Consider the following 12,156-nt stretch of genomic DNA (forward strand, 5'->3'; position numbering starts at 1 on the left):
ATATTCGCAATCTAAGGATCAAAGGACTATTGATCTTAGTACGATTGTTAGGAGAGTCTATGATGTCTGGTTATGGGGCATAGAGAGTTGGAGACTCTATAGTTCTTCTAGGTATATTCTGAAGGTACTGAATTGACCAGTGCACTTCTAGAGACAGAATAAGAACAAATCATCTAACCTCTTCCGTCTCGAATTCACTACGTATGAATTACATCATGCTTACCTCAATCCTTAAATGAGACATGCATTTCATAGCTTACGTATTCTCATTTGAGAAAGTCGGAGTTCGGATTCACTATGTGATTCTGAACGAGACCTATTGGTGAAGTACTAAGTTATGAAGATGTCATGAGTAACTTTGTGAAGATCTCATAGATATGGAATTCATGCACAAGAATGGGTGAAGTCACAAGCGACAAAAGAGTTGAGGAAATAACAGCTAGAAGGGTAAAATGGTAATTTTGTAAATCCCATCTAGCTGATGATATTCGTGAAGGGTGAACATAGATAATATTCAATGGATCCACTCATCACAATTAAGTTGGATTCTTGAGTAGAAAATAAATTCATTTGAACCGAGAGATTCTCAGTGTCAACTCTTTAGTGGAGTCAATTGACATTAAGCTAAACTTGGAAAAGGTTTGTGAACTTTTGAGTCCAAGTATGTTAGCTCAAGCTTTGTTCATTTGGATCCATGAGGTCACTATCACAAGTCATTTCGAGTAGGATTAGTTAAACTAGAAGCTAAGTCAAAACAAGAACTAGATAAGTTTTACGAAAATTGTCTAAAAGGTATTTTTGTCTTTTTGGACATGGGATGGTATGAATGTCAATAAATAAGTTTTTTGACATAGTCATATGATGACAATGAATTTGATTCACTCGGCCATAATGTGTAACACCTACTGTAGTCATATTGTTAAATCTGAATGTGTGTGTATATATATATATATATATATATATATATATATATATATATATATATATATGCATGAATTATATATATATTATTTCAAAATAACTTTACAGTATATAAAGACTTTCCTTCGCTCCTTAATCAATATTATCAACTAACTACATTTTTACATAAAATATTTTTTACTACGTATAATTTTATTAGGGTGATATGTAAATACGTGTAACATTATTTGATAGTTTTCAAACCCACTTCCCAAGTTTTCTACTGACGTATTCTGTAGAAGGAAAGAAAATCAACTTCTATTACGGTGGTAAACAATTTTTGACAAATCAAACCTGTGTCCATATTTTACACGCTAACACTAGTTCCCTCCTATAAATACAAGTTCTTTCCATTCATTTGCCTCCACAAAATATATACACACACAAAGTATTATGCCGATTTATTTATTTCTTCTCTCATGAGTTTTCTCTAGATGGTGCTCCTTGTTTTGGTAAACCCACTCTCTCCCTTCTTTTTTGTTTGTTTTATTATGTACGTACAACATTTTTTTTATATTAAACTAGTGCCATATATTAGACCTTGTTTTAGTCCTATTATTAATTCATGTTATAATTATTAATTGTTCATAACGTTATTATTTTTTTCTTCTTTGACAAATACCAATAATAATAATTAATAAGGAACTTCAATCCAAAGCTGATACAATTGTACGTTACTATATTGATTTTAACACTCCCAAGTATTTTTTACTACCATTTTATAAAACACACACATAAATATATATATATACATATATATATATATATATATAAGAGATCAACAGCCTATATTATTCATATATATATATATATATATATATATATATATGGTTTTAAGAAAATATAAATGTCTATATATATATATATATATTTCATATATTAAACATATATCAAGTATATATGTATCACCTTAATATTTATGTTACATGAATAATAAACTTAAGACTATAAAAAGTCTCTTCGTAACCATAATTATACGTTTCATATTATTAATATTTACTTTAACAAATACAGTAAAATTATCGGAGGCAACTTCGTCGTGAATGGTCGAGTTTCAATTCTCTTAGTCTTGGACATCTTTTTGAGTTTTTCAGGTAAGTAAACCTTACTTACTTGCATTAGTTAATAGATTTAATTTATGTATGATTATGTGTTTGTGTGAGTTATCTATTATATGTTTGATTGATTAATATATGTCATGATAGAATATTACATATGATATTTAGGTCTCAAGCATAGCATATCATGATAAAGTGTTCAAAACTCATGAATCCAAAGTTTTTAAGGAATAAAGGAATAAAACACTCCTAATGATATGAAAATGGTTTTCATAATGTAAAGGGTGTGTGTTTATGTCTGGAGGGCGCAATGGCAAGGCGCGCGGAGGACCGGCGTACCCACCGACTGAAAATGTTTTTAATGAAATGAATGACTATGCTAGGGAAGGTCCCTTATTTTCCTATTCATGATGGGGACAATGAGCCCGTTTCGGCGGGAGTATTGACTGGTGTACGATTCCATGGTTTAATTCGTATTCTTCTCCCTCTAGCATAGAACAATGGATCCAATAAAGGTTTAACGGGTTCTTTAACCACGGTCCATTGGTACCAAAAGCGTAGGCACACACCGCGCGCTCGAATCAAAGAGAAAGATTTAAATAAACGAGATGCAAAATAATTTAGAGATATAGGTTTCATTATCATGTCATCATTCACGTGCATGAGGTTTACTTACTGAGCTTTATAGCTCACCCCTTTTTCCCAAACTCTTTTTCAGGAGACGAGTAGTTGGTTACCGAACGAAGACGATGAGACGACTTGCGACGTGGCTAGTGGCAAATATATAATTAGTTATCTATTTTAGTACTAATTATGACCTTCTAATCTAAGTCTATGTTTTAAATTTCCGCACTCACTCTACTATGTTTGAGAATTTATAATTATTGTCCTTTTATTTTCTAGACTTTTAATAGTTGAATATTACCATTTTGAAAAAAAAAGTATTATGTTTTTGCAAAAATTTATGATATTTAATTTTAAACGGTATTTTGAGTTTTATTAAACTATTAAATAATAGTACGCGCTACAGTTTTTGGTATCAGAGCTCAAGGTTTTTAGATTCGGTTATGTAGACTTATTTTCCCACTACGTCACATCGCGGAGAAGTCAAATCGGAATCGTTCGGTAAGATAGAATATAAATAATGCTAATTTTAGTTACTATGGCTATGATAGTTCAAGTTATATTTTATCGATAACTGAAACTATTATTTTTATTGCATTCTATAAAGAATGGTTGTGACTCGGGGCAACGGAACTGGAGAGAATCATTGGGGAAGTCAGAATGGCCGTCAAGGTGAACCCCTGACAATGGAGGCCTTCTTGCAAGCAATGACTGCTCTAGGCCAAGCTAAAGCTCGTGAAGCTCCTCGCCGTGATGCACAACCACACAACACCATCGTCGAATTCAAGAAGTTGTCTCCTCCTGCTTTTGGTGGAACCACTGACCCATTAGAAGCTGAAAAATGGTTGACTGAGATCGAGAAGACCTTTACGGTGTTGCCTTGCACTGAAGAGGAAAAAGTGTCGCGTGCTGCGTACATGCTTCAAGGAAGTGCTCATGATTGGTGGCTTATGGTGCAACGTCAACATGAAGATGATGGTCTCCTCACTTGGAATGGATTTCGGGATGCATTTTACGACAAGTATTTCCCCGAAAGTGTCCGTAGGCAGAAGGAGGACGAGTTTATAAAGCTGCAACAATGTAGCAAGACGGTAGCCGAATATGAAGCTGACTTTACTCGGCTGTCAAAGTTTGCTCCTTCTTTGGTGGCCACAGATCTCAGTAGAGCTCGTCGGTTTGAAAGTGGATTAAGGCCTCGTATCAAGGAGGCTATTATTCCTTTTGAGCTAACTGAGTATTGCAAAGTGGTGAGCAAAGCACTTTTGATTGAGAGAACCCAGATGACAACTCATGAAGAGATCAAGACTCAGCATGGCAGTTCCAGTGGAGGTGGATCAAAAGGGAAGTCATGGGGGAATCAAGGAAATAATCAAAAGAGGAAGTTTGAGGGCAACAACAACCGAGGTGGAAACCCACAAGATAAGCAACAACGATCAACTTGTCCAAAGTGTGGCAAAGAGCATCGTGGGGAATGCCTCTATGGAACCAACACATGCTTTAGGTGTGGGAAGCCAGGGCATATTGCTCCACATTGCAAAACAAACATTGGGAAATTCAACAAGAGCGCTAATGGCCAAAATAAAATGCATGCAAGAGTGTTCACCTTGACAGAGAAAGAAGCAGAGGAATCACCATATGTTGTTACAGGTATACTCCAAGCGCCTTTTCACTAGTTTATGGCATGCTTTAATTCTTTTATTGGTTTGTTAGGTGTTATGGATGTTTACGGTCTAGCTTGTAGAGTTCTCATAGATTCAGGAGCAAGCCATTCCTTTATTAGTGTGATGTTTGATGATAAGATCGGCAAAACGCCTTCGTCCACTACCTCGTTATTTAGCGTGTCCACTCCATCTGGAGAAGTGATGGAGTCAAGGAATAGTCTGGATAAATGCCCTATAAAGATTGGAGATCACGTTTTAGCTGCCAATCTTGTCATCCTCAATATTCATGATTTTGATGGAATTCTTGGGATGGATTGGCTACACAAATATCATGCCACCATTGATTGTCACAAGAAGGTGGTAACTTTTAAACCCCCAAATGAGCCAGAGTTTAACTTCTCTGGAGCTAAGCCCACGTTACGTATTCCTATCATCTCCGTAATGAAGGCTATAAAGATGTTGCTCAAGGGATGTGTTTGTTACTTGGCATCAATCTTAGCTGATACGAACGAGGGATCGTCAGTAAAGGATGTACGAGTAGTGTGCGAGTATCCTGATATCTTTCCTGATGAATTGCCAGGGTTGCCTCCAGATCGAGAGATTAAATTCTCGATTGACCTTTTCCCTGGTACGGCTCCAATTTCTAAGGCCCCATATCGGATGGCACCTGCTGAGTTAAAGGAGTTGAAAGAGCAGTTGCAGGAGCTACTCGACAAGGGTTTTATCCGACCTAGTTTTTCGCCTTAGGGAGCTCAAGTTTTGGTTGTTAAGAAGAAATATGGGTCTATGAGGTTGTGCATTGATTATTGTGAATTGAATAAGGTCACGATAAAGAACAAGTACCCTCTACCTCGTATCGAAGACTTGTTTGATCAATTACAGGGGGCTAGCCATTTCTCAAAGATTGATCTACGGTCAGGATACCATCAATTGAAGATAAACGAGGATGATATGTCAAAGAGTGCATTTCGAACAAGGTATGGGCATTATGAATTCTTGGTAATGCCTTTTGGTTTGACTAATGCACCTGCCGCATTTATGGACTTGATGACTCGAGTATTCAAGGACTACTTGGATCAATTTGTCATCATTTTCATCGATGACATACTAGTGTATTCGCGGTATGGGGAGGAGCATGAAAGACATCTACGAATAGTGTTAGACACGCTGCGAGACAAGCAATTGTACGCTAAGTTCTCAAAATGTGAGTTCTGGCTAGATCGCGTTCTTTTTCTTGGGCATGTTGTCTCTAAAGATGGTATAGCCGTGGATCCAAGCAAAGTGGAGGTCATAAAAAATTGGCCTACACGAAAGAACGCAAAGGAGATGCGAAGCTTTCTTGGTTTGGCCGGCTATTATCGGCGCTTTGTAGATGGATTTTCTCGAATCGCATCGTCAATGACCCAATTGACAAGGGAAAATGTCAAGTTTTTGTGGACCCCAAAGTGTGAAGAGAGCTTTCAAGAGTTGAAGAAGCGATTGACGTCAGCACCTGTCCTAGCAATTCCAGCAGGAACTGAGGGGTTTGTGATATATAGTGATGCTTCTAAAAATGGACTCGGGTGCGTGTTAATGCAACATGGGAAAGTAATAGCTTATGCTTCTCGACAGTTAAAGGATTACGAGAAGAATTATCCTACCCATGATCTCGAGTTGGCTGCGATTGTTTTTGCTTTGAAGATTTGGAGGCATTACTTGTATGGAGTTAAATGTAAGATTTTTACGGACCACAAAAGTCTCAAGTATATCTTCACACAGAAGGATCTGAATATGCGGCAACGTAGATGGCTTGAATTGGTAAAGGACTATGACTGCAATATTAGCTACCACCCAGGGAAGGCAAATGTAGTTGCAGATGCTTTGAGTAGAAAAAATCATGGAAGACTCTCAATATTGCAATTCATACCATATCATTTGAGGCGTGAGATCTATGATTTTGAATTGGAAATGGTACCTCGAGAAGATCCAAGCTATCTTGCCATGTTATCAGTGCAACCCACTCTACTCGAAAGGATTAAGTCTGCCCAGTTAAGAGACCCATTAGTTGCTCAGTACAAAGGTCGTGTAGAAGCTGGAAAATTACATGAGTTCTGCATAACGGGTGATGGAGTCCTGAGATATGGAAATCGCTTGTTTGTTCCCAACATCGAAGAGATGAAGAAAGAGATTCTAAATGAAGCTCATTTTACTCCGTATTCGGTACACCCCGGTGGTACTAAGATGTTCTGGGATTTGAGTCAACACTATTGGTGGGTTGGTATGCGGAAAGACATTGCTGAGTTCATTGAGCATTGTTTGACTTGCCAACAAGTGAAATCTGAACATCAATGCCCTTCTGGTCTCTTGCAGCCACTTATGATACCAGAATGGAAATGGGAGCACGTGGGGATGGATTTTGTAGTCGGGCTACCAAAGACCCAAAAAGGTTACAATTCGATTTGGGTGATTGTTGATCGTCTCACCAAGTCAGCTCACTTTCTCCCAGTCAAGAAGACATACAATATGGATCAATATGATGAGTTGTACGTAGCAGAAATTGTGAGACTGCATGGAGTACCTTTGTCAATAGTATCAGATCGAGATCCAAAGTTCACTTCTACCTTCTGGAGAAGCTTGCACAAAGCTATGGGGACACAACTGAGGTTTAGTACTGCTTTTCATCCCCAGACTGATGGTCAATCAGAGAGAACGATTCAGACCTTAGAGGACATGTTGAGAGCTTGTGTGATCGACTTTCCAGGTTCATGGGATAAGTTTTTACCTCTGGTCGAGTTTTCTTACAATAACAGTTATCAAGCAACGATCGGCATGGCACCTTATGAAGCTCTTTATGGGAGGAAATGTAGGTCACCAATTCACTGGGATGAAGTTGGAGAGAGAAAGTTATTGGGTCCCGACATGATCCAACAAACAGCGGAGATTGTTGATAAGATTCGACGTCGAATGCGTACAGCTCAAAGCAGACAAAAGAGTTATGCTGATAAGAGAAGAAAGCCGTTAGAGTTTGAAGTTGGTAACATGGTATTCTTGAAGATCTCTCCGATGAAAGGAGTGATGAGATTTGGTGCTAAAGGGAAGCTTAGTCCTCGTTTCATTGGACCTTTCGAGATTTTGAAACGCATTGGAACTTTAGCTTATGAGTTGGCTTTACCACCATCGTTGACTGGTGTTCACAATGTTTTCCACGTTTCAATGTTGAAGAAATACGTGTCTGATCCGTCTCACGTATTGAATTACGAACCACTAGCTCTTCGAAGTGATTTGTCCTACGAGGAGGTTCCAGTACGTATTCTAGATCGTGAACTGAGAGAACTAAGGTCAAAGGCTATCTCTCTAGTCAAAGTCCTTTGGAGAAATCATGTCGTGGAAGAAGCGACATGGGAGCGAGAAGAAGAGATGCGTGCAAAATACCCTCATCTTTTTGGTACGTTTAATTTCGAGGACGAAATTTATTTTAGGGGGTAGGAAATTGTAACACCTACTGTAGTCATATTGTTAAATCTGAATGTGTGTATATATATATATATGCATGAATTATATATATATTATTTCAAAATAACTTTACAGTATATAAAGACTTTCCTTCGCTCCTTAATCAATATTATCAACTAACTACATTTTTACATAAAATATTTTTTACTGCGTATAATTTTATTAGGGTGATATGTAAATACGTGTAACATTATTTGATAGTTTTCAAACCCACTTCCCAAGTTTTCTACTGACGTATTCTGTAGAAGGAAAGAAAATCAACTTCTATTACGGTGGTACACAATTTTTGACAAATCAAACCTGTATACATATATTACACAGTAACACTAGTTCCCTCCTATAAATACAAGCTCTTTCCATTCATTTGTCTCCACAAAATATATACACACACAAAGTATTATGCCGATTTATTTCTTTCTTCTCTCATGAGTTTTCTCTAGGTGGTGCTCCTTGTTTTGGTAAACCCACTCTCTCCCTTCTTTTTTGTTTGTTTTATTATGTACGTACAACATTTTTTTTATATTAAACTAGTGCCATATATTAGACCTTGTTTTAGTCCTATTATTAATTCATGTTATAATTATTAATTGTTCATAACGTTATTATTTTTTTCTTCTTTGACAAATACCAATAATAATAATTAATAAGGAACTTCAATCCAAAGCTGATACAATTGTACGTTACTATATTGATTTTAACACTCCCAAGTATTTTTCAGATATATATATATATATATATATATATATATATATATATATATATAAGAGATCAACAGCCTATATTATTCATATATATATATATATATGGTTTTAAGAAAATATAAATGTCTATATATATATATATATATATTTCATAGATTAAACATATATCAAGTATATATGTATCACCTTAATATTTATGTTACATGAATAATAAACTTAAGACTATAAAAAGTCTCTTCGTAACCATAATTATACGTTTCATATTATTAATATTTACTTTAACAAATACAGTAAAATTATCGGAGGCAACTTCGTCGTGAATGGTCGAGTTTCAATTCTCTTAGTCTTGGACATCTTTTTGAGTTTTTCAGGTAAGTAAACCTTACTTACTTGCATTAGTTAATAGATTTAATTTATGTATGATTATGTGTTTGTGTGAGTTATCTATTATATGCTTGATTGATTAATATATGTCATGATAGAATATTACATATGATATTTAGGTCTCAAGCATAGCATATCATGATAAAGTGTTCAAAACTCATGAATCCAAAGTTTTTAAGGAATAAAGGAATAAAACACTCCTAATGATATGAAAATGGTTTTCATAATGTAAAGGGTGTGTGTTTATGTCTGGAGGGCGCAATGGCAAGGCGCGCGGAGGACCGGCGTACCCACCGACTGAAAATGTTTTTAATGAAATGAATGACTATGCTAGGGAAGGTCCCTTATTTTCCTATTCATGATGGGGACAATGAGCCCGTTTCGGCGGGAGTATTGAGTGGTGTACGATTCCATGGTTTAATTCGTACTCTTCTCCCTCTAGCATAGAACAATGGATCCAATAAAGGTTTAACAGGTTCTTTAACCACGGTCCATTGGTACCAAAAGCGTAGGCACACACCGCGCGCTCGAATCAAAGAGAAAGATTTAAATAAACGAGATGCAAAATAATTTAGAGATATAGGTTTCATTATCATGTCATCATTCACGTGCATGAGGTTTACTTACTGAGCTTTATAGCTCACCCCTTTTTCCCAAACTCTTTTTCAGGAGACGAGTAGTTGGTTACCGAACGAAGACGATGAGACGACTTGCGACGTGGCTAGTGGCAAATATATAATTAGTTATCTATTTTAGTACTAATTATGACCTTCTAATCTAAGTCTATGTTTTAAATTTCCGCACTCACTCTACTATGTTTGAGAATGTATAATTATTGTCCTTTTATTTTCTAGACTTCTAATAGTTGAATATTACCATTTTGAAAAAAAAAAGTATTATGTTTTTGCAAAAATTTATGATATTTAATTTTAAACGGTATTTTGAGTTTTATTAAACTATTAAATAATAGTACGAGCTACATAATGAGTCAATTGGGCCTTGAGGATTAATTTCCTTTCATGGAATTTTACTTGAAAATTCTTAATGGGCTTTTCTTATGTTGTCATGAACAAATGAAGAGACATCTAGAAGCTCCTTCTAGAAGCCCTTGGCCGTCCAACATAGGAAGAGAGAGAGAGAGATTATTTTGTGCATTGATGTATGAAGATACTTGCCAAAAGAAAAAGAGGAAACAAACTTCCTCTAGAAGGAAAGAGGATGGGCGGCAACACAAGGCAAGTGAGAAGCTAGACAAAAGAGGAAACAAATCCATGTTACAATGAGGTGTCTGTGACGTGCAAGAGGGAAAGAGGAAATGAAATAGTTTGCTCATGAATATGTTATATTCTATAGAAAAGAGGAAACTACATTTTGAAGGTAATCCTCCTCCTATAAATACCCCACCTCAGTGTCATCGCTTTTCATCCCAAAATTTTAGAGATTGAGAGCTTCTCTCTCTAGAATACTTGGCTGCCCACTTCTCTCTCTATCGCTCTAACTCTTTTCGTTTTTGTTTTGGCACCTGGGTCCACATTTGACCTAGCGTTTGTTTTAGCTCTTCGACTCTAAGACTTGTTCTTAATTCGTTGTGTTTAAAAGTGCCCACACATTATTTCTTCTTACCTCGAGTGATTTATGTGATAGAAACTTTCGTGGTTACTCGAGTTCCCGAAGAATGAAGAAAGACGAGCTGTGTGGGGAGACGAGCGATTCAACTTCCACAAGCTTCTCAACGATCAAGCTTCATAAAGGTTAGTAAACGTGTAATCGCTCTTGGATAGTTTTAATAATAACATATGCTTGCTCTTTGTCTAGGTTAGTAAATAATCGTTTTACTTGTTTAAAAGAAAATTTTTATTTTCCACCGCTTGCTAGAAGCATTAAATCTTTTATTAACCCTAGATCAATTCCAACACGGGCATGATCTCTGGCACCCCAACAGGTTTCTTTTTAGTCATTTCGATCTATCCACAATTGACAGCAACACAGCAGGAATGAGACATCGAGGTGATATGAGACTGAGACAAACAACACGGGAATGGAGGCAAAACCGTCTGAACGAAGAGGAAAACTGAAATAAATCAGTTGAACAGGCCGAGGAAAGGTGGACGATGGCGGCAGGGCGGCGCATCGAAGGCACATGGCTGGAGCTTTGGGTCGGGATTCGGCACAAACTTGGTCAGAATTTCTTTTTGAGTGATTCTGGGTTGGTGGTGAGGCGTAAAACTCTTCAAAATAGAGAGAGTTGATGTGGAATTTTTTTTTTTTTTAAATTATGAAAAATAGGTAAAAGGAGGCTGATTTCGAATCCAAAGAAGGGAATGCTAATTTTCGAATTTAGAATGGCTTAGAGGCATTGCTCTGATACCATGTAATCAAAGAAGAATTGGAGGAAAAACTAATATATCTTATTCATCTTCAAGATGTATTTATACACGTACATATGCTTAACGTACAAGAAAGAAGTAATTAGCAAATATTCTGTACACTACTACAAATAACCCTTTCTGGTGCGGAGGGGCATTAGGTGCGACAAGTCGCACCTAAAAATCGTACCTAATTGGGCATCAGGTGCGACTTGTCGCACCCAAAGGGCTCCAGAAAAGAAAAAAATTTCGCTGATTTTAAGTGGTATTGGGTGCGACTAGTCGCACCCAATAGTTTTGAAAACTTTCAGGTGCGACTTGTCGCACCTGAAAGTCTAAAAAAAATCGGCGCTCAACTTCTCCCCTTCATTTTTTTCATTTGTCTGACGTGGAATTAATTTTTAGGTTTGTTTTTTTTTTACTATCAGGTGCGACTAGTCGCACCTATTAGTTTTTTTAGGTGCGACTAGTCGCACCTATTTGAGTATCAGGTGCGACTTGTCGCACCTAATTACTAGGGTTAGTTTATAAAACACAATTTCCTGGTTCGTCTTCTTCATTTATTCACAGCCGAAATCTCTCCCTCCCTCCCTCCGTGAGCCACCACCGCGAGCCACCACCATCTCCCTCGCTCTCTCTTTTCCGAGCCACCACCGCGAGCCACCACCATCTCCCTCCCTCTCTCTTCTCCAAGCCACCACCATCTCCTCCGTCTCTCTTCTCCTAGCCACCACGTACCGGTCTTCTCCGACGTCCAAGTCCGCGCGCCGCTCCACGTCAGACCGGTCTTCTCCTCCTCCGTCGGTCCTTTCCTCCGCAGCCGCTCCTCTACGCCGGTCCTCTCCTCTGCGCCGGTCCTCCGCGCCGTGTTGTCAATGGTGCCCACAAGAAGAGTTGTAATCTTTATATT

The 12,156-nt window shown here is 37.4% G+C and overlaps 1 long non-coding RNA gene and 1 pseudogene across 4 annotated transcripts; both read left to right on the forward strand.

Annotated features, from left to right (window-relative positions):
• Window positions 1-1,328: 1,328 nt before the first annotated feature.
• LOC149407857 (uncharacterized) lies at window positions 1,329-6,662 on the forward strand (annotated as a pseudogene). The gene is made up of 6 exons (XR_016300635.1): window positions 1,329-1,412; window positions 1,975-2,054; window positions 3,250-4,289; window positions 4,353-5,187; window positions 5,725-6,552; window positions 6,653-6,662. The product of XR_016300635.1 is annotated as an uncharacterized LOC149407857 (transcript).
• Window positions 6,663-8,169: 1,507 nt separating this feature from the next.
• Window positions 8,170-11,256, forward strand: LOC149407858 (uncharacterized). Of its 3 annotated transcripts, XR_016301560.1 has the most exons (6): window positions 8,170-8,253; window positions 8,788-8,867; window positions 9,550-10,257; window positions 10,525-10,631; window positions 10,823-11,058; window positions 11,167-11,256. It is a non-coding gene; the product is annotated as an uncharacterized LOC149407858 (long non-coding RNA). The 3 variants fall into 3 exon arrangements; XR_016301559.1 differs by lacking the exons at window positions 8,170-8,253; window positions 8,788-8,867 and having other exon boundaries at window positions 8,895-10,257; XR_016301561.1 differs by lacking the exons at window positions 8,170-8,253; window positions 8,788-8,867 and having other exon boundaries at window positions 8,895-10,257; window positions 10,862-11,058.
• Window positions 11,257-12,156: the final 900 nt, after the last annotated feature.

This window comes from Urtica dioica, chromosome 1, assembly GCF_054948205.1.
Source record: "Urtica dioica subsp. dioica isolate 48M chromosome 1, U.dioica_male_clone48M_v1_H2, whole genome shotgun sequence".
Taxonomy (NCBI): Eukaryota; Viridiplantae; Streptophyta; class Magnoliopsida; order Rosales; family Urticaceae; genus Urtica; species Urtica dioica.